Source organism: Mycteria americana, chromosome 4 (assembly GCF_035582795.1).
Source record: "Mycteria americana isolate JAX WOST 10 ecotype Jacksonville Zoo and Gardens chromosome 4, USCA_MyAme_1.0, whole genome shotgun sequence".
Taxonomy (NCBI): Eukaryota; Metazoa; Chordata; class Aves; order Ciconiiformes; family Ciconiidae; genus Mycteria; species Mycteria americana.
This window is the reverse complement of record NC_134368.1, coordinates 44,413,185-44,434,634: the sequence shown is the minus strand read 5'-3', so window position 1 is coordinate 44,434,634 and position 21,450 is coordinate 44,413,185. Positions and strand designations below refer to the sequence as shown.

The following is a 21,450-nucleotide window of genomic DNA, read 5'->3' as shown; positions in this document are numbered from 1 at the left end:
TGGCTGATTTGTTCCAGTTCCAGCAGGTACACTCCAGGCTCACTGCAAGGCTTTTCATTTTGAAAATGTTTTTGACATAATGTTGCTAGTTACCATCTGCCCGAGTGATAAATCCCAGATAAACAGCTTTATTGGGACACTCTCTGTCCCTTAACATACAATCTATGCTAAACTTCCAGGGGAAGTTTTAAATATCTTAAGACCAAAAACAAACACTACAACTTGCACTATATGGAATATATTGAAAGGTTATACTAGCATATACAGTATGAGAGGCCCATACAGAGAAAGGTAAGTGAAAAATATATACTGTATTTATTATTTATTGGGGGGGGGGGGGGGGGGAGGGGCAGAGAACAGCCTACAATCCAAGCCATACTATTTTTCCATCTCATGATGGATGTCATAATGAACTGCAAGGAACAGGAATGGAAGAAGGGAGTCCTTGGAGGTGGGGTAGGAGTCTGAAAGCTTTCTGTACTTCATAGCATGTGCTCAAAGAGCAAAGGTCCTTTACTGCCATCACCTGGAATAAATGAAATCAGAAAAAGAAACTTCCTCTTCAAGCAATATAGTCAAACTCATTAAGTTCTGTGCTGTTATGGAGATACAATGACAACATAGGCTTAGTTCCTCATGAGAGTAGTCAGAGAAGCAGTGAAATTAGAAAGTGGTATCTCCCAAGAGAAATGGATATATCTTCATTCAACATCTGCACAGTAAAACCAAGCGTGATCTCTGCAAAACATAGATACCATTCTACATCCCAGCAGGGTCAAGGCTTCCACACCTCATGTGCTCACAGAAGGACCTGTAGAATTAAACCTGCAGTTACCAAGGTGGTAAGAAAATAAAATAAGACTCCATAAAATTTAGGAGAAAATGTAAGAGTGTAAAGCAGAATCATCAGGTGTATCAGAGAGAAAGGCAGGAGGGCTCTCAAGTCTCCATTTGTTGATTATGGCAAAATTTAGCTAAATATTATCAACTTCCTTTGTGTTCCATGCTGACACCAAAATACGTGCAGGTGATGTTTGGAGAGAAACAGACACAAAACAATGTTCTAATCCACATATATATGTAATTTGTCTGCTTTTCAGTAGGTCCCATATGGAAAATTATCTTGCCACTTGATGTGACAGACATTACTACAGCTGAATCCAACAAGGAACACAAGAGACAACAATCACTGAATGTCACTCATCCTCTGCTGCATAATCATTCAGAAGTAGACTGATCTCCTAAATATTGAAGAAGTCTTACACTGAGAAACTAGTAAGAGCTCCCCTACTTAAACAGGCACCTCAAAGCATTCTTTGGGTCAAAAATAAAGATTAATCCAGCAGCTTTGAATTACTTCTCAGAGATTTTTGTGTCCACTTTTTTAATTCATTGCAGTGATTTAGCTCTAAAAAATATTCAGATGATACGGAGCAGCTCTGTGTTGTCTGCTGTTCACATACATCATTAAGGAGTTTTAAGACTCTCAAAATAATACAGAAAAAAGTATCCATAATTCTTTGAATGAAGTCTGTGCTGTCAGATGGAAAAGCCTTCCATAGCTTCATGTTCAATAAATTGTCTTTCCTTATTCAATAAGTAAAGAAAAGCATCACCAAAAATGCTGATGCTGCCTCTCAAAGTCTGAAAAGACGAGCTTTCAGAAATGCTGCAAATTCAAAGAGCAGAAAACTCAAAATATTGGTGTAACACATTCCTCCATTTCCCGAAGTGTGAGTTAACTTAACAAGGGGGAAAAGATGCACAATAACTGGCACTTTGATGGTTCTTGAACACCTGCCAAAAGCTGTCAGCTGCAGCTTTGATTTGGACGAGCAGCAAACAGGTTAGAGATCTGTATTCACCCAAGTTTTGTGGATGCAACACCAGTTAAAAACCTAGGCATAAAATCCCTCAGCTGGTATAGATATTCATGGCTCTTTCATGCGAGATATCTATTCTTAATGTATCATTATGTCCTTTTTCAAATCAAGTCAGAAAGAGAAGTAGAGGGAAGGCCCAAAATGAAAATCAAATCAAAATGTATGCATGCTCAGTTCAAGTTTTAATTAAATCCTTGTGTCCATCTTTTGAAAATATTTCTTAGCTGTAACACCTATCCCAGGTCAAAAGTAACAGGCATCACAGACAGAAAACCTAGTGTATTAAATTACACAAGACAAATGATACTAGGAAACGTAAGAATAGAAAAGCGGTTCTGTGGGGCTGGAGTGTGAAGAGTACATGCTCTACAAGAAGAGGCCAGCTTGTGGCAGCACACCTGAAATAGCAGTCTTTGTGAGGAGGTAAGCTACACTACAAACTCACTGCCTGCACACAGAAATATTTTCAAATGCACTTTTGAGCACTTCACTTGACAGAAGCCGTTAAACATTTGTTCCCATGACCAACTATGAAATACAGGAATTTGACCCAAAAGAGAACCCCCAGTGAAGACAAATTTCCAAAATAAAGTAAAATGCCAACACTAACTATGAAAACCAGCAAAAACAAAAACATAAGCATAACCACTAATTTGAGTTTTGCATGCATCTCCTTAGCTTAAATAAGAAGCAAAGAACCTAAGGGAAGGATTTCAAAATCTGCTAAAGACTTTAGAAGCCCATATCCCACTGGAAGTCACAGATTTAAAGGAGATTATTATGCTATTAATATAGCATTTATTTTGTTCAAGGGCCTGTTGGAGCAGCGAGATTAAATCTCAACTCCTGCCTTTGCCACATATACATAGAAGCAAAGAATCACGGAATAATGCAGGTTGGAAGATACCTTTGGAAATCATCTAGTCCAAGCCCCTGCTCAAAGCAGGGCCACTTCTGAAGTTAGAGCAGGTTGCTTAGGGCCTCATCCAGCCAAGCTTCAGAAAGCTCCAAGGATAAATATTCTGCATGCTCTTCAGGTAACTTGTTTCACCTTTGGCAGATCATTCGAACAATCTGACTCCCACCTGTAAACTGGGGTAGGGACACAACCCTACTTCAAGCAGTTGTATGGGAATAAATTCAGTGCCTGTGATACAGGCTTACCTTGATTAGGAGATCTACATACACATATAAGCAATGTCTCTAATTCCCATGCATTTGAATATCTCTCTGCTAATATTTAAGGATTTAGGAATGTAATTTTAAGAGGTTATGGGTATCAAATACTTCCAGAAGGCAATTCTGATTTAGAGATCCATTTTGGAATACTTTTGAATAGTGCAATATTCAAAACTATAACAGAAACTGGAATCACCTGCTTTATGAAGCTCTACAATACTTTTTTTTTTTTTAAAGATAATAAAAGCTTCTTGAGAGAAACTGTCTGCTACCTTGTTTTTGCACAGCATGCTGCAGAACAAATCTTTCCATTTTCCTGCCTCATCCCCATTTTAGTTCAGGCCTTTTAGAGCTTCTATAAAACAAAATTGTCATAGTACCTTTTAATAAACCAGTTCAGACTTTATAGGTAATTGCTTTTCCCACAGAGTGACCCTCCCTCAATTCATGTGCAGCTGCAGAGTACCAAGCAACAACAACTTCAGTCTAAAACATTTCCCGAGAAATTTTCTTTGGATGAAGTTAATGGCCCTGAGTCTTGCCTCAGGCCATCAACCCTCTCAATCAGTCATTAATCCCCAGAAATTGCCCAGGGCCTCAGTTGTTATTGCTTAAACACACTAAATTACATTTTGAACAAACAGAGCAAATGAAGGTCAACATCAGGAAACAGAATTCAGTGAAAATTAAAGAAAATTCTGAGAAGTATATAATAGATCTGAATCAGTTCAAAGGACACAAGGACTTGATCACAAGGTCTTCTGTGGTCAAGGCCAGAAGAGCAGGGAGTTTACCTCTAACTTCAGTGGGCTTTAGGTCAGATGCTTAATGCTCTAAACTCTCACTTCTGGCACAGGGTCAGGTCATAAAAGGTGCCTGTAATATCAAAAGAGTGAAAACAAATTCTAGTTGCACGATATTTTTAGTTATCCTGGGGTAGATGACACATTTCAAATACACTCTGTCACAGGACTCTATAGATACTGGAAGTACTTCTTTCCAAACTTTCCAAAGAGAAAAAGTATTTGGGAGCTACCTTTATGATGGATTTTGGCACCCTCCTCCCACACACACAAAGAAAAAATGCAAACTGCTTTTCAACATTACAAATTATATGCATGGTTCCTTGTAAAATTTGTTGTTTCCTTTCCCCTCTTCATTCCCCTAGCCTCATTACATTAGTCATTACCATTGCTAGTAAGCAGTTATAATCACCTCTCCTAACCAAGAAATGAGAGCTTTACTTCCCACCTTCCTTTAGGTTAGTTTGTTTTCTTCTGTGGCATAGTCAGCTGGCTATACCTGGCCCGTAGAGGACTTCTCCTGCAAAGGTGAATCTTCCACTTCTACAAAACCACTTGAGGTTGCACCATTAACACCATCTTCCCCCTCAGCTCCTGGGGAATTTATACACAAGTGTACACAGCAGCAGTGTATGGGCTAACGAGGCTTAATGGACCAGAATCAGCTCAACTGCAGTGCAAGCATCTAACAACAAGAAAGCTGTGCACAACATTCATAAGCCTAAGCCCAATGACACTTGTAGTTACGGACTTTATTATGTACCCATGTAGCTCTTACAGACAGTAACAGAGTAGAACCGCAGCATTTCAGAAGCTGTAAACATTGATAATAAACCAATGTAGAAGTACAAAATGCATCATGTAACATCTATAGAAAATGTCAATGTTATCATTTTATAGACCATTAAGTAACCAATGAAATGTGCAAGTTAGTTAATGCCAAATAATTAGGTAAGCAGGACTTAATCTTGCCTTAAATTGGTCACTTCAGTCCATACAGGGCAACTAACAGGACAAAGAGGACTGATTTTCACACACATTCAGTATTTTCCATATATTTTGGAGATGCTGTACAAGTAAACCTCCTTCTTGTTTTTGCATGGCCCCTGCTAGAGCTCCTACATGTTACCGCAGTACCAATAAATCACTACATTTACACAAGTACAGCCACTGGCTACCACTACAACGTAAGCAAAGATTATGCCAAAAGATTTGTAATTTTCTCTTAATGAATACATGCTTTTTGTTAGTGATACCTGGCTTTCACAGCTTTCCAATGCAGTGTAACAGCACAGGAACTGTGAGGTTATCGGTCGCACTTGATCTATATTGCAAAAAAAAGCTTGCTACCTATTATGAGCATCACAGACTGTGCCTGCCATGCAACATGGCAGATAGGGTGTTTTTATACTCATTCCCACTTTTGTCTCAGCTAAATAATGCAGCAAACAGATAGGGACCCTTTCATCCTTAACAGTAAACCCATTCTGCTAATAAAAGCCAATATTTTTACTTCTTACTCAGATAGTTAGATCTTGGGGACATCATATACTTTGTTTAAAATCTATCAGTGTCTGAATCTGCATAATATTAAACGAATATGCACTGACTAACACACAGCAACAGAAAACTATGTAAAAAACTATATATAGCAACGCATTTTAACCTGTTTTTACTACTGCCTTATTCTGGACAATATGCTCACAACCAAAATCTGCAGCAGTTTACAATTCTTTTTTTTTTTTTGCCCTGCAGTAGATAAAGACTTGTTAAGGCAGTCAAATTTACTCTGCTATTACTGCTCACTAATACAGATCAGATCAAGCAATAGAGATCTATGTTTCCAGAGAAAACTTATGCCACCCTGAGCAAAAGCAAGCCAATGACAGATGACTAGCTGCTCACCTATACCAAAGGAAAGAGGGATTGGCTGTTAAGAGTACCACACACATCTGTACAGCCAAACCGGCCTCCATCCTTCTGCAGTCTCTGGACGAGTGTCACGAAGTTGTACCCAGAGTTAGCTACTGTTTTGGGAAACAGCCTCCCACAGCAGCAAGAGCCGCTACCCCAGCCCAATCCCGGCAGCATCAGGAGAGCATCTGCCCGGGACCCCCTCCTTTATGGAAGGCTGTTCCCTTCCCAAGCAGCCACCCGAGGGCTGCTGCAGGGAGATGTGAGCATCCTCCTATGGCAATGGAGAAGGTTGCTGCAAGTGCAGGTATAATGGCCTTTTATCACAGGGGACTGGGAGAGGAACAGGCTGGCCTGAGAGCAAGAGAAGGAAACCTCTCCTCAGTCTTTGAAGGTCCTCTGAGCACTCCCAGCTCACCTTCCTTACCGAGAATCCCCCTTCACCAGCAACCTGTGGCAGTCCACCATGACCCACGGGCCAGTACTCGCATCACTTCTGAGCTTCACTTGTGTTCTTCCCGCAGACCCTCAGAACTCCTACAAGTCTCTTCATAGTCCTCCATGCCAGCCTCCCAAAGCTTCCTCTGACCCCCACTCCCACCTTTATCTTTCCCTGACCCCTGACAGACCTAACTTCACCAAAACCTCCCAATGCATCTAAAGAAATATTGCAGGTTTCTACAGAGAACTGGATGCACAAACTACCTAAATACACATATATGGGTTTTTTCATTCTTTTTTTTCTTAAGTGAGTTGAATTTGTAAAAAACAGCAGAAAAAATATATGGAAAAAATCCATAAAGAATTTGCCAAGATAAAACCTGCTATATTCTTGGCCTACTTTTACACTCTTTTCCAAGCACCTACTATTGGCCATTCTCAGAATCAGGAAACTGTCTTAGATACACAATTGGTCTGACATGCTTTCACAGTCATGGTCAAAAACAAGCAGTTGTTTATGAAAATCTTTAAAGCCACTCATCTTTCATAAACAATTTTTTTTTCTCTGCTTTTCTTTTGCTTGACATTGTAAGAATTACTAACCCTGTACATTTGACTTCCAAAGTAGTTGTCATGGAAATTAAGGTGATCTTGCAAACTGTAAACATGATTTCCCTCTAAGAGCATACAGGGAGAGAAACGAGATCTTGTTTGAAAGTGAAACAACAAATTCTGTTTTGAGCTAGGCAGGTACATTTCACTCAATGGTAGACAGTAAGAGTCACAAGCCAGCAGAAACCATCATATCTCTACTGTAGAATTTGTCTGAATTTACCTGGCTGACTACATCCTCCCTCCCTCCCTCCCTGAATATTTTATAGTAATCTTAAAATCAGTTTGGAGTTGCATCAGTAATTATTCAGACATTAATTTCTGCTTATTTCAAAAGTGTTGTGGTAAATAAAAATGGACCTAAACTCACCTGCCACAGATTCCAAAACTGCAGCAAGAAATGAGGAATTTCAGTATTAATCAAGTTAGAAGTAGGCAAGTGACAAAACAAATAAAAAAATTATTTATAATTCCAATGCAGACAGTTTCTGGCACAAACCTTCTTCTAAAACAATGTTGCCCTCAGTAATGTATCAGACTGAAGTACTTAGAGCAGTTTTCACTCACTTCTTCCTATGTGGCACCCCCTTCTTCAATGTTTGCATAGAGCTGGATTTTATGAAGTTATAACATAACTACTTTGCTGTCTAGTCTCAATCACAGCGCTTAAAATATTTTTTTTTTAAAAAGCAACTACTCTCCTGCTTGTTCTCTGGAAGTTTCAAGGAGAAAAATGTGCCCTTAACTCATATTCCCCTTGCCAAGAGAAAGTCAGGGCCTCTCAGCATCACCTCTTCAGAGGCAGGTTCTCTTCTCCATATTCCTAGTAACACCAAACAATGAGGACACAGAATAGGTGCAGCTGCACGGCTAGTCTGTGCTGGGGACTGACAGTATTTCTGTATTGAACCCTGGATAAATTTGATGCAAACCAACATTTCAGAGGAACAAGACGAGGAGCAAAAGCCCATAAAGGCTTATGTATACATTTAAACCATGATCAGAACTACATATTGAAGATTTTATGTATTAACAATTTTTAGCAGGAGCCTTGAATGCCCAAGAGTGCCCAACACCAAAGAAAGAAGTGTCCAACCTAAGGTATGGGGCAGACAATGTGTAATATAAAAATGAGAAATTCATATAAGCTATTTATTCAGGTGTTGTAGATGTATATGCTATATATGTAAACCAAAACTGAAAGAATTCTATGAAATTGAGTGTCTAAATTAATCTCCGAAGAAGTGATATGTACAGTTCTGTAAGTGCTTACTTGAAGCAAATAGCTTTGAGCTTTGTATTTTGTTTAGGCCCAGATAAAAAGAGTATCTGTTGATTTAATAAACTTGTGACAGAGGATCTCAATTCTCTTGATTATGTTCTCTTGCAAAACTTTCTACCAGTTTGAAAGCTCCCATTATTTTATAGTTCTTCCACTCCACATGCAGAAAATTCCTCAAACTGACAACCTCCAAATTAAAACACTGCAAGGGCAGCCACTGTATCTATTTGCCCGTTAGGATTTATACCTCATTACTCAATACAGTTTTACATGCAGCTTATGCATAGCTAAAGTATCCCCCTATACCCACTTGGTTCTGTATTTATTGACTTCTCTTTCTTCAAACGCCTGACTAGCGAGGCTAATCAGAATTCTACCTACTATATCTGTAGCAGCTCCACTTAACATTTTAGCTACTTAAGATTATTTATTGTTAGATTCTCAACTCAACGGCATCTCATCGTACTTGTAAGATATTTCTATCTTATAAAAGTTCAGCTCAAACTTCATACTTGTGATAGAAAACAAAAGCTTTTGCTTTCAAAATTACTATTTGCTATTTAAAGTAATTAATAATGATAATTATATTTAATAATGATAATTAATTATATAATTAATAATGATAATTATATAATTACATTATATATAATTATAATTAATTATATAATTAATAATAGTCGTAACTAAAAATTACTATTTGCTTCAAAACCTGCTAGCTACAGACTCAAAACTGCAGTTATTTGCAGCTTTAAGTTTTTTGGTTGGTCATGTTTTGTTTTGTTTTAAACAAGTAATTAATCGTCGGTAGCCAAGTTTCAAAAAGAAGAGTGGTTCAGGTTATAGATGCCACTGCCAAGATTCGAAGGCAGGCGCTAGAAGCAGAGCAACTTTGAAAATCAGGACACCTAATTAGGTGTGAAAATGAGATTTGGGAACGACATTTCATGCATTTCAGTTCTGAAATCTTGGAAACAAAATTCACTACTATACCATCAAATTAACTTCACATCAAGGTTCTTCTGTCATGATAACATGGTTCTTATAAGATTTCCAGAATTATTTGCTTGGGAACCATAAATGAGAACAGTGAAAAAAAGAGCACAGGATTTTAAATTTTCAATTAGATCCATGCGTTGAACTGCTCTCACTTCAAAATTTTAGGACATTAAAACCTAGAACTCTGGCTTAGCTTATCAGGCAAGGTTTCAAGTGACATATCCCTATATGGAAAGTGAGCATATATGCAGTGGATGCTGAAATGTATCGTTATTTCTTCATCTACACACACACCATTTGAAATGCTTATGAATATAAGACAGTATTTAGGCCCCCTGGATTTTTCTCCCCAGCCTAACCAGACAGTGCAGAAGCATAAGAAAAACACAGCAAAGAGAGGAGGTCAGTCGGCACAGTGGGTTTGGCTCCGCTTGCGTGCTGGTTGACGATCTGATTCTGGCATTTTTTCCCCCAAATGTCATGGAAGCTTTACCTTACCCCCAAGGAAAATATCATTTGCTCTGCTGGATTTTTCACTTCCTTCCCTTCCAATTTTACCTATACAACTAAAGAAATAACAGTTGGACGTACCCCAAATTTGGGAAGAAAAAATAATAATATCTGCCAGCCCCCTAAGAGCAATTGTCTTCCTTTCTTTCCCTTCCCTTCTTTTCAGTACTGGAAATACTGGAAGTACAACCTATAGCTGTAGCCAAGGACTCAGTCATGGGAGTTTAACTACAAGCCTCTAGTGTCATTTCCCCTAAAGTTAAATAATAAAACATTTGGTTCAGTTGCCTACACTTTTCTCTTTTCCTATACTAAAAAGAAGTGGGATGTTAACAGTATAGTGAAGTAGCTTTATCCTCCTTTCCAATACACAGTGTTCATAATTACATAGCTGTGGGAGGACTGCGACAATACTTGTCACATACTGTACTTCTTCCTTTAAGGATTCAGCAGCTTCCATTTACACTTTTTGAATGCACAAGCATTGCCAGAAAAACTCCAATGCACTACTGCACATTAACTAGGAAAATGTGTGTAATTATCTAATAAACAGGCTGACAGATCATTTTGGATAATTTTCTTCTAAAGCACTGTCCAGATCATCACAAAGTGGAAATTATTATAAGAGCAGTTTAACTTCATATACAGTCTATAACACTATAAAAATTTAGGCAGATTTTCACAGCATTATTAACAGAGATTAACAGCATTAACAGCAAATCCAAACCCTGCATTTTTAGCAATCTGCTGAACTGCACACAATACAGCATGTGTTTCTACACAGCTGCATAGCTACACTGGTTTGGAAGCTGCTACTCTGCAAGTACATGCCATTCAGGTGTTTATTTTTCCAAACAGTTCTGCTCCAAAGCCAGTAAAATTGTATTCTTCCTGCAGCTGAACAAATTTAAGCTAATCCATATTCATCAGAACTAGGTTGGCATGAGTTGAAAATAATTCTTTTTTTTTAAAAAAAAGGAAGTAAAACTCTAGGGCAGCTACATTAAACATGTTACTTTCCTAACTATTGTACCTGGTAAAACCTAAAAGGAAATTCTTTTACCAGGAAAGCTCTGTTTCATGAAAAATGTTTAGGCATATTAAAGTGTTATATTTTCCTAAGGTCTGACAACATGTCAAATTCCCCTGAATTGTAGCATGTTAAGTGTTGCTTTTAAATGATCAAGGTATCAGTACCTGCACAACCAAGAGTCTCCTACTGAAGATCAAATCATAATTTCTCCAGGCCTTTTCCCCCCAAACTGTAAGAATCCTCCCATTGTAGAATAAGCCAGGTATCAATAAGTAATTATGAAATTTAGAGGAAAATTCACAGATTCCCTCAATTCTTCTACTATTCTAAACCCTACTCAGCTGTTTCCAGATGTGTCTAGATAGAATAATTGACATTACGTAGCTATGATTTCAAAACTGTATTTCTAAGTCAGTCGCTGTGCATTAGGCCCTGTAAGGAGCTCTCATAGCGAGTTTGTCAGCAGCACAGACCCTGACACTACCTACAGCATCAGTCAGTAGGTAAGGAAGATGAGAAGGACAGTCCTTCATGAAAGAAATTTAATTTCACTACGTGCCATGCTCTTTCCACACTTCATGAAACAATGCTGATGGGGGGCTGGGTTTGCACTGCACTCCTGGAATAATTGGTAGCAGCTGAAAAATTTTGGGATGATAGGGGAGATCTGCATGAAGCTCACAGCGCAGCAGCTGAGCCATCCTGTGTCAGAAAGCACGAGCTATCAACACTGCCAACTGCTAGCGGTCAGTAGCTAACTAGTGTGCTGGGGATGGTGGCTGCCCTCGGCTGGAAAAGGCACTGAGCAACTTGCTTTAACTGGAACTGGTCTCATCTCCTTCAAGGGAATGAGAGTTTCAGGGCTCTTAAATCTCAATCCATCCCCTGAGAGTAAGAGGATCCTGGGTCCGAGCGATCTGCACAAGGCACACAGAGCATTGCTAGATTTCCAGTAATGGGCATTTGTTACCATGACAGGGTCCTCAGAAAGGACACCAGTGAAGTTAATTGTACATGGGTCTCAACATCGTCTTTCCCTGTTTAATTTTCTGTGGTAGCGTATTTGTCTTTTTAAGAAGCTTATAGAAGAATAAGTGAGTCAAATAAGGTGATTATGAAGTTTTACCATTGTATCTTCAGAGAGTTGTGACAGAAGGAGCCAGGCAAGCTGAAAGATGCATGCTAATTGAGACACAACAGACGAGGTAATTAAGATTTCAGGACAAGGGGAGGAACTAACAACTGAACAGTAAACGTCTATTGCCCTGTGATTTCCCATTGCCTAATCATTGCTGGGGGAAAAAAAAAAAATCATTTACAGGGCTGGAAAGGAAGCTCTGACTGACCAAGAAACAGCAGGATTCACAAAGCTATTTTTTCTGTTTCTCACACCCTGCCAGGCAAAGGGAGAGGAGGATCAGCAGAAAGTGTTTTGGCAACAGAAGCAGGGAGGATGAGGAGAATTTCACAGGCAATGTCAGCCTTGGGGTACAACAGTGCATTTAGGCTGTCATCCTCCTGAAGAGGAAAACACTGAAGCAAACAAAGAACAACTAAAAACAAACTAAAGAAAACAAATATGTTGGAAAAATATATTCTGAAATGTGATTGTGTGCGCTCTCCTTCCATACCCATTTTCATCACAGAAATGTTTTCATCCTTACATGAACAGGATAAAATAAACCCATTCTTTCATGGTTAAACCTTGTCTAATAACATAATTTACTCTCAGTGATCTGATTAATTGTCCTGGTTTCAGCTGAGATAGAGTTAATTTTCTTTATAGTGGCTGGTATGGGGCTATGTTTTGGATTTGTGCTGAAAACAGTGTTGATAATACAGAGATGTTTTAGTTGTTGCTGCACTAGTCAAGGACTTTTCAGCTTCCCGTGCTCTGCCAGGTGCAGAAGAAGCTGGGAGGAACACAGACAGGATAGTTGGTCCAAACTGACCAAAGGGCTATTCCATACCACACGACGTCATGCTCAGTATATAAAGCTGGGGAAGAAGAAGGAAGGGGGCGACACTTGGAGTGATGGCGTTTGTCTTCCCAAGTAACCGTTAGTTGTGAGGGAGCCCTGCTTTCCTGGAGATGGCTGAACACCTGCCTGCCCATGGGAAGTAGTGAATGAATTCCTTGCTTTGCTTCGCTTGCATGCGCAGCTTTTGCTTTACCTATTAAACTGTTTTTATCTCAACCCTCGAATTTTCTTACTTTTGCTCTTCCGATTCTCTCCCCCATCCCATCGGGGGGGAGTGAGCGAGCGGCTACGTGGTGCTTAGCTGCCGGCTGGGGCTAAACCATTACATTAATAGACTATACGCTACTTCTCAAACAGCATTAGACATACTGGATTGCTGTTGGAGCATCCCACATCCAGACTAGGCTGAGGGCATACAAGGGTCTGTTCTGTAACCCTTCCCCTGCAATCCTTGCTGTTGGCTCCCCACCACCTCCCCTCCTGCTGGTTAGCTGCCTAACAAATTCAAGGCCCACCTCTGCCAAAACACAGCTGCATCACCTTGACTCAGACTGCTTTACACTTTTGAGCTGTATATATGCCACTCACAGAGCTTTTTTGCACCAGCTAAAGACGCCCCAACACACCAACCCAAAAGGAGAGCCATAGCGGTGCAAATGCCTGGCTGAAGGCAAGTAACGCTTGCTTCCAATTTTTGAAAAAATGCTCTCCTAACAAGAGAGAGGAGGAGAGCGAGAGAAGCTCACACCAACACCAGTCCATGCTACGTTAGCGTTCAGAGCACTTACTGCACTTACAAGCAGAAGCGTTATCAAACACAGGTATTCCTCCCACCAAGGCAAGTTAAGAGCTGTGCCAGGCAGACACGGGTCACTTCAACGGCGTCAGGCAAGCTGGGTGCAAAGTACACCCCTGGCTATAGACTACCTTCAGCGGTGTTTGTTTAAACTTATTTTTTCTTCTGAAGTTCTGATACAATAAAGGTGCCCATCAGCATCATTATTGAAAGAGAAAAGACTGCTCAGATACTGCCTTTTTTTCTTAACGACCTGGCTTCAGCTGTACTATGAAACAGGATTGCCATCTCTACCTCCTGTCTGTAGCCTTCCTTACAAGGAAACAGAAGTGACTCGCTGCTGAGCAGTTTAGAAATGTGAATGTGCTGAGGAGAAACACCTATTCAGAAGCCAGAATCAAGAGAACAGATGTTAGCCTGAAAAAATCAGCAGAAGAGTCAGCAATTTTAAAATCTGACTTAGAGGAAAGTTAATGGATCCTCTATGACAGGAGGACTTCAGCAAACCTGATTTTCAATCAGCAGCTTGTTTCATAGAATTCTTAACATCTTCAGTTATTTTTTCTTATTATACACATCAGGAGGAGTCATAAGGAGCCATGGTGCCTAATGCAAGCCTTAGGAAGATCAAATCCATTATGCTGGTAGGTAAAGATCAACTGTAAATTGTTAAATAAGATCAACATCATTTTTCTAATGGTTTACTCATGGGATTATTAACATTTGTGATGTCCTCAAATCCTTCTTTGCCAGAATTAACAATTTACAGGATTCACCAGGCAGTATCTAAAAATATTCAGAAGTATTGTTACATAAAATGAGGACTGTAGTGCTGGTTCAGCAAGACAAAAATTAATGCATTTTTTCCAATGTGCTGCCCTACACCTACTTTGTAGGTCTTTTTCAGTTACCATGTAAGCATGAAGTGAATTTTAACTGCCCCCACCATATTTTCTGCTCAGTGTCTTCTTCCCAAATGACTTTCAAAGCCATTTTACCTGTTCTGCTATGTTTCTGTCACCATCATAGGCTAAGGCAGGCACCCCAATAGCAATGTTACTCATTTATAGCCCTCACATAGCTCAAAATTTCATTCTTAGTCCTCATATGTTAGAGGAACAGCCAAAACCAAGATGAGTATTAGCTTGGAGCTGGGACAATCAGGCACTCTCTGACCACACCTGGACCATCTGCTGCCTGAATTGTATACCAAAAGGACTCGGCACAAATTGTGGTCAGAAGAGAAAACACTGACCAAAGTCAACCATCTCGCAATCCTATAAATAGTGATCCAAAGTGAGACCCCTTGAGCTCTCCGGGATCACAGTGGGCTGTGACCCAGCATCTCCCCCTGGACTAGGATGTCTCGCAGGGTAAATTTTGCAAGGATTCAAAGATGGTCCATTGACAATTTTTCAAGGATTTAAAGGCCCAATTTCACGAGGATTCAAAGGCCTGATTTGGTGAGGTTTGGCGATCATCCATTGACAAATGCTGGCACATAAAAGTGAGTAATTCATGACACTCACGGAAAGGGAAATTTTAATCATAGGTTAACCTCTGTGTGTGTGTACAATTTGATTTAGAACTGTTTGTCTGCCTGTTTGTCTGTTTAAGTGTGTGTGATTTGATTTAACCTCTGTCTGTGTGCATGTGCAATTTGATTTAGGAAACGCTGCTGTAAGTCTTAGGTGAACCTTGCCGTTCTCAAATCTTTAACTAAGTCGCTATCTTGATTGTAATAAATTGCACTGAATCTCTCTATTAAATTGGCTGATGATTAAGTGTTAAGAATTACACAACCTAATCTTGTGATCGATCTCAAAATATTAATAAATCTTAAATTGCTGCTAAACCAGAGCCGTGTAAAAAATCCTATTCACGACAAACTTATTCAATCTTGATAAAACCCTGTTAAACTTTGTTAAATCCACCGAATTCATTGAACTCTGTCAAGTTATTATTTTACTTCAATAAACCATACTGTTGCTTCTCTCTTTTTAGTGAAGTGTATTCCACTTTTTTTTTAATTTGCGACACCACACTCATTACTATCACCTTCAACTATATATTAGCCACTGGCACAAGGGTGCAGAGGCTCACAGTCTTCTCACAATTTGTTTTATCATCGACTGGAATGACTAATGCCACTGTATGGTGAAAAGCAGGAATATTCTTGAGGGATACGAAGACACTCCTTTTTGTCCTGCCTGGCTTTTGTACTTTGCCAAGGGAAGTTAGTGCATGACTCTTACATATGTTAGGGCCAGAGAAACATGGAAACATCTGTAATCAAAGTTTTGGATCATTAAGGTTCAAAGACAAACAGCTATCACGAGTGTAAACACAAGGCTCTATTCAAATTATAGCCTCTTCTGTGGAATCTTCAATCAGTTGGTGATGAGGAAAATGTCAGAGCATGGATATTGAATCAAAAACACAGACTATAGTATTCAAGGCAAATGGCTGCAATGTTTACATGAGTCATCTGTACAACATTTTGAAGCAGTAAGCAATAGAAAGGAGAAAAAAGCAGAATAGACAAAAAAGATTCACTGACTACAGTTTTGATGACAGATTTTGTAGAACTTGGACTGAATGGTACTGAGGTTACTGATGGGAACATAAGAGATTTTGCACAACATCAACAAAAGGCAAAGACAGCATTACTGGGTAGGTCTCTTGTTGATACATAAACAAAAGGATTTGTGTATTTAAAAAAAAAAAATCCTTAAAAGAGAGTAAGTGTATACAAAATCAGCTATAAACAGCTATAAAATACTGATTAAATAGATCTGACAAATGGGTTTCCCAGCATCATGCAGTAATGGCTCCTCTATGTGGAGAGATGTTCATCTGAATACCTAAATACTGCAAGAACATATAAGACATTTTGGTAAATGTAAAGACCTTGGAAAGAATGAGAAGGAAGTGTAATCCAAGTTGTGCAAGTTTCTACACAATGAAAAACCTGTATAGCTGTATACATTCTCAGGCTTAAAAATAAGATTCTACATACAGAGGACAATAAAAATTTTGTTTGGATGTACATAAATTCTGTAGACTGGAGGCTACATTGCCTTTGAATGTGTGCAAAAATTAATGGTGATCTTTCGATATGGAGATCAGATCAAACATAAATGGAGTTTCATTTGCTTCTTAACAATAAAAGAAACAGGACTCATATCTTCCTTGCCAAGGAGATATTGGAAATCAAGCTCATACTGTTTATTTTCAGCCTAATGTAGTCTTTCCTACCTCCTGCTTTGTAAGTTATTTATGTTCGCAGGGTAATATATTGCATACAAGATAAAGCCATATGTCCATACCAGTTCTTAATGGTTTTCATGAACAGCATCTAAGTAACTTTATAAAAGGTACCATTATACCCACTTATAGAGGGAAGATGGAGGCACAGACAGGTAGGTTAACTTTCCCACAGGGCCTCAGCCCATTGATTGCATATCCAAGAACATAAACCAGGCATACCAAAGTCCCTTTTGGGGTTTTATCAATTCTTTCTCACAATGCTGAAAATGATGACCAAAATAGAGAAATCATAACCTCAGATAATCACAGAAAAGAGCCATGTTCTCAACACTGGGGAGGAGTTTAAGATTATTCTTACTTTTTATGGCTAACTTTGGGAAGTTAGGCTTATGTTATTGGCTATGTCTCTAAGCCTTCCTTCTTAGGCATAGTAGACATAAATAATATTATTTTTTCACATGAAAGTGCATATGTTAGTGCCAACCTTACTCCAGTTACTAGGGTAACAAGGAGAACACACATACACACAAAATGCACAAGCCAGATAAAATCAGCTCTTGTTTATGCATGAGTTGTGACTATCAGCATTGGCAAAGATTTTAAACAACAGACAACTGGCGCTAGGTTATTAAAGAGGCAGCATTAATTTTACTCTTTCTTCTGCTGCACACACCAATTTTCATCATATTTCACTTACGTCCTTTTGACTTCGCTCCCAAGCAGAAAATTGTTCTACCTTAAGTATTGAAGTTATTATCATTCCTTGCTTCAGATTCAGGCATCCAAATAAATGAAATTTCAACAGTGCTTAGCATCAAGTGGCTTCTAGCCTCTAAGGCTAGGGGAACTGCTCAGGATTAAAAGTGGTAAGAACAGGCTTAACTGTCTGGAATAATGTAGGCAAAATATCATGTCACTTTTATGTGAAGTAATTTGACAGTGAAGCAGTAATATTGAGCCTTACATTTTACCTAATCAAGGGTAAGTTATAGCATCATATCAAACCTTTATTGAACTCATCTTTGGAAAACAATTCTCACAGAAGTTGATTCATTCTATCAATAACACTTTAGTCACAGCAGTTGCAGCTCTGCTGTAAACAACTTGCTAATTGTATTTCTGTCTTTATGGTGGGAGACGTGCTAACGGATTTAAGCATGTCATAACAACAGAAAAGTTCCTCACGAGAAACAAAAGCTCACAAATAAGCTATGCTCTCCAGATAAATTGTAGTTGCCCCACGTACACACCCACAGCCACTTTGCTTCTTTCTGAGAGCTTGCATGGGAGATGAGCAACATCCATTATCAGTACAAGCATGCAGTAGAGAAATGTTCCATCCCCTGCAAGATCAAGTGCTTGCATAATGGAAACAGCACTGTAATTTGACAGCTTAGCATACAAGAAATCATACATTCATTATGTTTTCTACAAGCATCTGTGTAAATCAGTGGTCTATAACCACTGATTCATTGTATATGCTGGTTTTGGTATAACTCACAACACATGACAAGATTTATAATATTTAAACAAGGCATCTATGTAGAAAGTTAGAGCTACATCTTCCAAACACAGCTGGGCTTAACAAATTGTCTAAATTCACAATAGTTCCTATTTTATTTATATACATTTAATTTAAAAAGTCATGTGCTGTCTATGGGAGGATAGTGAGCATTTGATTGTATAGATAAAGTTAATCCTTAAATGTTCTGCATAAAACGTATCAAATCCTTGAAGTGTTTGCAATAAATACTATATATATAATTATCTGATTTATTTTGAAACTGTTATCAGATAAATTACATGCCTATATGAGTTATCTGCCATGAAACTAATAAAGTTAGTAATAAAATACTGTGTTAATCAGAACTGAGAGTTTATCCTTATATAGCTGTATTTCCAGAGGACCGTATTAATTTTAAACTGGAACACCATTGTACCAAAAATGCTATGAAACATTGCTGCCATCTACACAAATTAGTAGTGAAGAAATTTGGTGACTGTTTCTTTTTCATTTTGCAATAATATTTTAGGCAGCAGCTTTAGGAATCTTACTGCTGGGATAATTATGTGGTTTATGGCACCTTCCTATTTTTTCTTCTTTTCTGTGTGTATTTTCTCAAAGGAATACCTTTTTCCTCTGTTATGGCTCTCTAGCAAAAGTGGATTTTGTTGAAATTAATAAAAGAAGGCATTTTTGAACACTATGCAAAACATCCAGGAGAATGTTTTAAGTAGTATTCAGAACAATTCTGCTTAAGTGTAAGAAAACGACTCCTAGGAGGACTCATTTCCACTCACCCGTATTTCCACTACCTCACCACGTAACTTCCTGAATATATCCTAGATCCACTATATTCTGTAAGTTTACATTTGCCCTAGGCATAAATTAATTCTTTCCACAAAACATCCTAATTCTCCTGCCCAACCACCCTTTGAATAGCGTAACATTCATTAAAAATGTCAAAATAAAGAAATAGTTCATATAGTGCTGGACTACAGCCAGTTTTTCTAGGTCAGCAGAGATCTGTCTTAGTTCATACAAATATTTCTTTCCTATGGTGACCATATTTAAAGCATAGTTTTTTTCCTATAAATGCTAATTACTTTAGCCTTCTGAGCTATCAAAGAGAAATGACTAGAGGGAAATTGCTAAGAGAAGAACTCCTAGGGCAAAGTTAAAAGAAAGCATTTTCATACATTTTAAGGGTGAAAGAAGCACACGCGATGCCTTTTTTTATATGGACCCTTGCAAGGGCTCCTTATGCCTCAAAGTACAGCGCTGTTTACTAAACTTCTCTTTAAATTCCTATGCAAGTTCTTTCATCTGCTTTTGCACAATATAGTTCATTTCCATTTCCACGGCAATCTTATTTTTGACAACTTTCCATGTATTCTGCTGTTTACATTAGCATACATGAAGTGTAATTCAGAGAGATGCCACCATAGGACTTAAGTGTAGACATGTGCACACCTACTCAAATGGACAGCAGACAATCATTTGAACCACGGCTAGACAAGAAAAAAGCAAGAAAGCTGGGCACATCACACAACAGAACGTGGCACAGAGATCCCCAACGTAGCACGTACCCAAAGTGGCTATGTATAACCACACGTCCAAAAAGCAGTACAGAGCTGTTGGCACTATGTTCAGCCTGAGTTAATAAGCCCTCCCACTCAGAAGCAAATCAAAGCTAGTCTAGTTTACACCAATCAGACTATGTGGTATTTATGCCTGATCAGTAGTCTCACTCCCCTGAGATAGCCTTAACGGGATATACTTCAGTCAACCCATCACTGTACAAGATAGTTTTCACTAGACCAGCATTTCTGAGACTCTTCCTGTAAATGGGAATCTGTGCTAACTGTAGGAGGGCAGTTCTACTAAAAGGTCTGAAAGCCTTGACACCTGCTACCAGCTCTGCTACCGGCTTCCTAGGTGACAGTACACAAATCACTTAATCACTATTTCCTTCATTTGGAAAAATAAGAAAATAATATTAGTTTTCTGGGAACAGCATACAATAAATCAAAATGTTAAATATAGTCATTGAGTATAAGGTGCTACAGACATGAACAGTTAGTAGATACTTCTCTGAAGCAAGACATTGATAGGAAAAGGGATTTATGAACTTAATCACACCATTTCTACTCAAGCAAATGATCCTTTAAGCTTCATATTCAACAAAGCCTGAAGTTGATAAAAACTTTCCCAAGTTTCAGGATAATTTACTAAGCAGTGGTAAAATATGCAGAATACAGCTCAGCATGAGATACAATCTGTAAATAACTATGGTTGGGAAAAAGACCTTGCCTTTAATTTGCTCATTTGAATGTCTACCCTTTTCACTCATTAATCTTTTGCTCAGTTTTACTGTAATCTTGGGAAATAAAATAGTTGAGAGATAAACAAAGGAAACAAGATTAGACATAAACTATCAAATGAAAAAAAAAAAGGCAGCCAACTTCCAAATAAAGGAATAATAAATTACACAAAGCAGAATGGTTTTATTGTATACCCCTTTGAGGCAATATAAGTGCTATGCATTTGTTTGACAAATGTGTATTGTACTTAAAGTCATAAAAACAATTACAATGACATTTCCCCTCATCTGCATTGCACAGCTTACTGTGCTATCCATGACTAAACATTTTAAACTAACTTCTGTAAACAAAACATCTTCTGTGAACAAGGATAAAAATCAGTTCAGTTTATAAGTGAAATAATTCTTAATACCAATTACCAGTTGCCATGGTAATAACTGAGACTCAAGAAATATGTATTTTGCTTGTTTGGCATAGACAATCTGCTTCCCAGAAAGGCACACATAGAGAAAGTTAAATGTCTGTAGGAAGACAATACCAAGGTCAGATAGATACTCATCCTACTGGCATTTACACATTGCCATTAAAGTTACATGTTAACAGTATTAATTATGCTTGGCTGCCTGCTTTTCCTTTTTTTTTAAGCAAATAATTGGGAAGTTTTATTACAGTGAAAAATTCCTTCCATGGTAGTTAGAGAAAAATATTTTGAAATAATGTGATTTTCCTTGCAGTATTAGGTTAGCCACTGTCATTGTTAATTTTTTTTTATTGCATTAATTCCAATTTTGTATTTAAACCGTGAAACTTTAAAAAATGCATCCATAGTGATTCAAATACAACCATTCCAAAAGTGTCAGAAGTTCTGCTGGAATACCTTTATACAGCTTTAATAGGTTTTTAATGAAAAGATTTTCTTGGCTG

At 38.3% G+C, this 21,450-nt stretch overlaps 1 long non-coding RNA gene across 1 annotated transcript in view; it reads right to left on the bottom strand.

Annotated features, from left to right (window-relative positions):
- Window positions 1–723: 723 nt before the first annotated feature.
- LOC142408664 (uncharacterized) overlaps window positions 724–21,450 on the bottom strand; it is a 61,163-nt gene continuing 40,436 nt past the window's right edge. Inside the window, exons 2-4 of the long non-coding RNA XR_012775370.1 lie at window positions 3,857–3,938; window positions 2,791–2,968; window positions 724–811 (exon numbers count right to left, since the gene is read on the bottom strand). This is a non-coding gene — a long non-coding RNA (uncharacterized LOC142408664). The remainder of the gene's footprint in view (window positions 812–2,790; window positions 2,969–3,856; window positions 3,939–21,450) is intronic.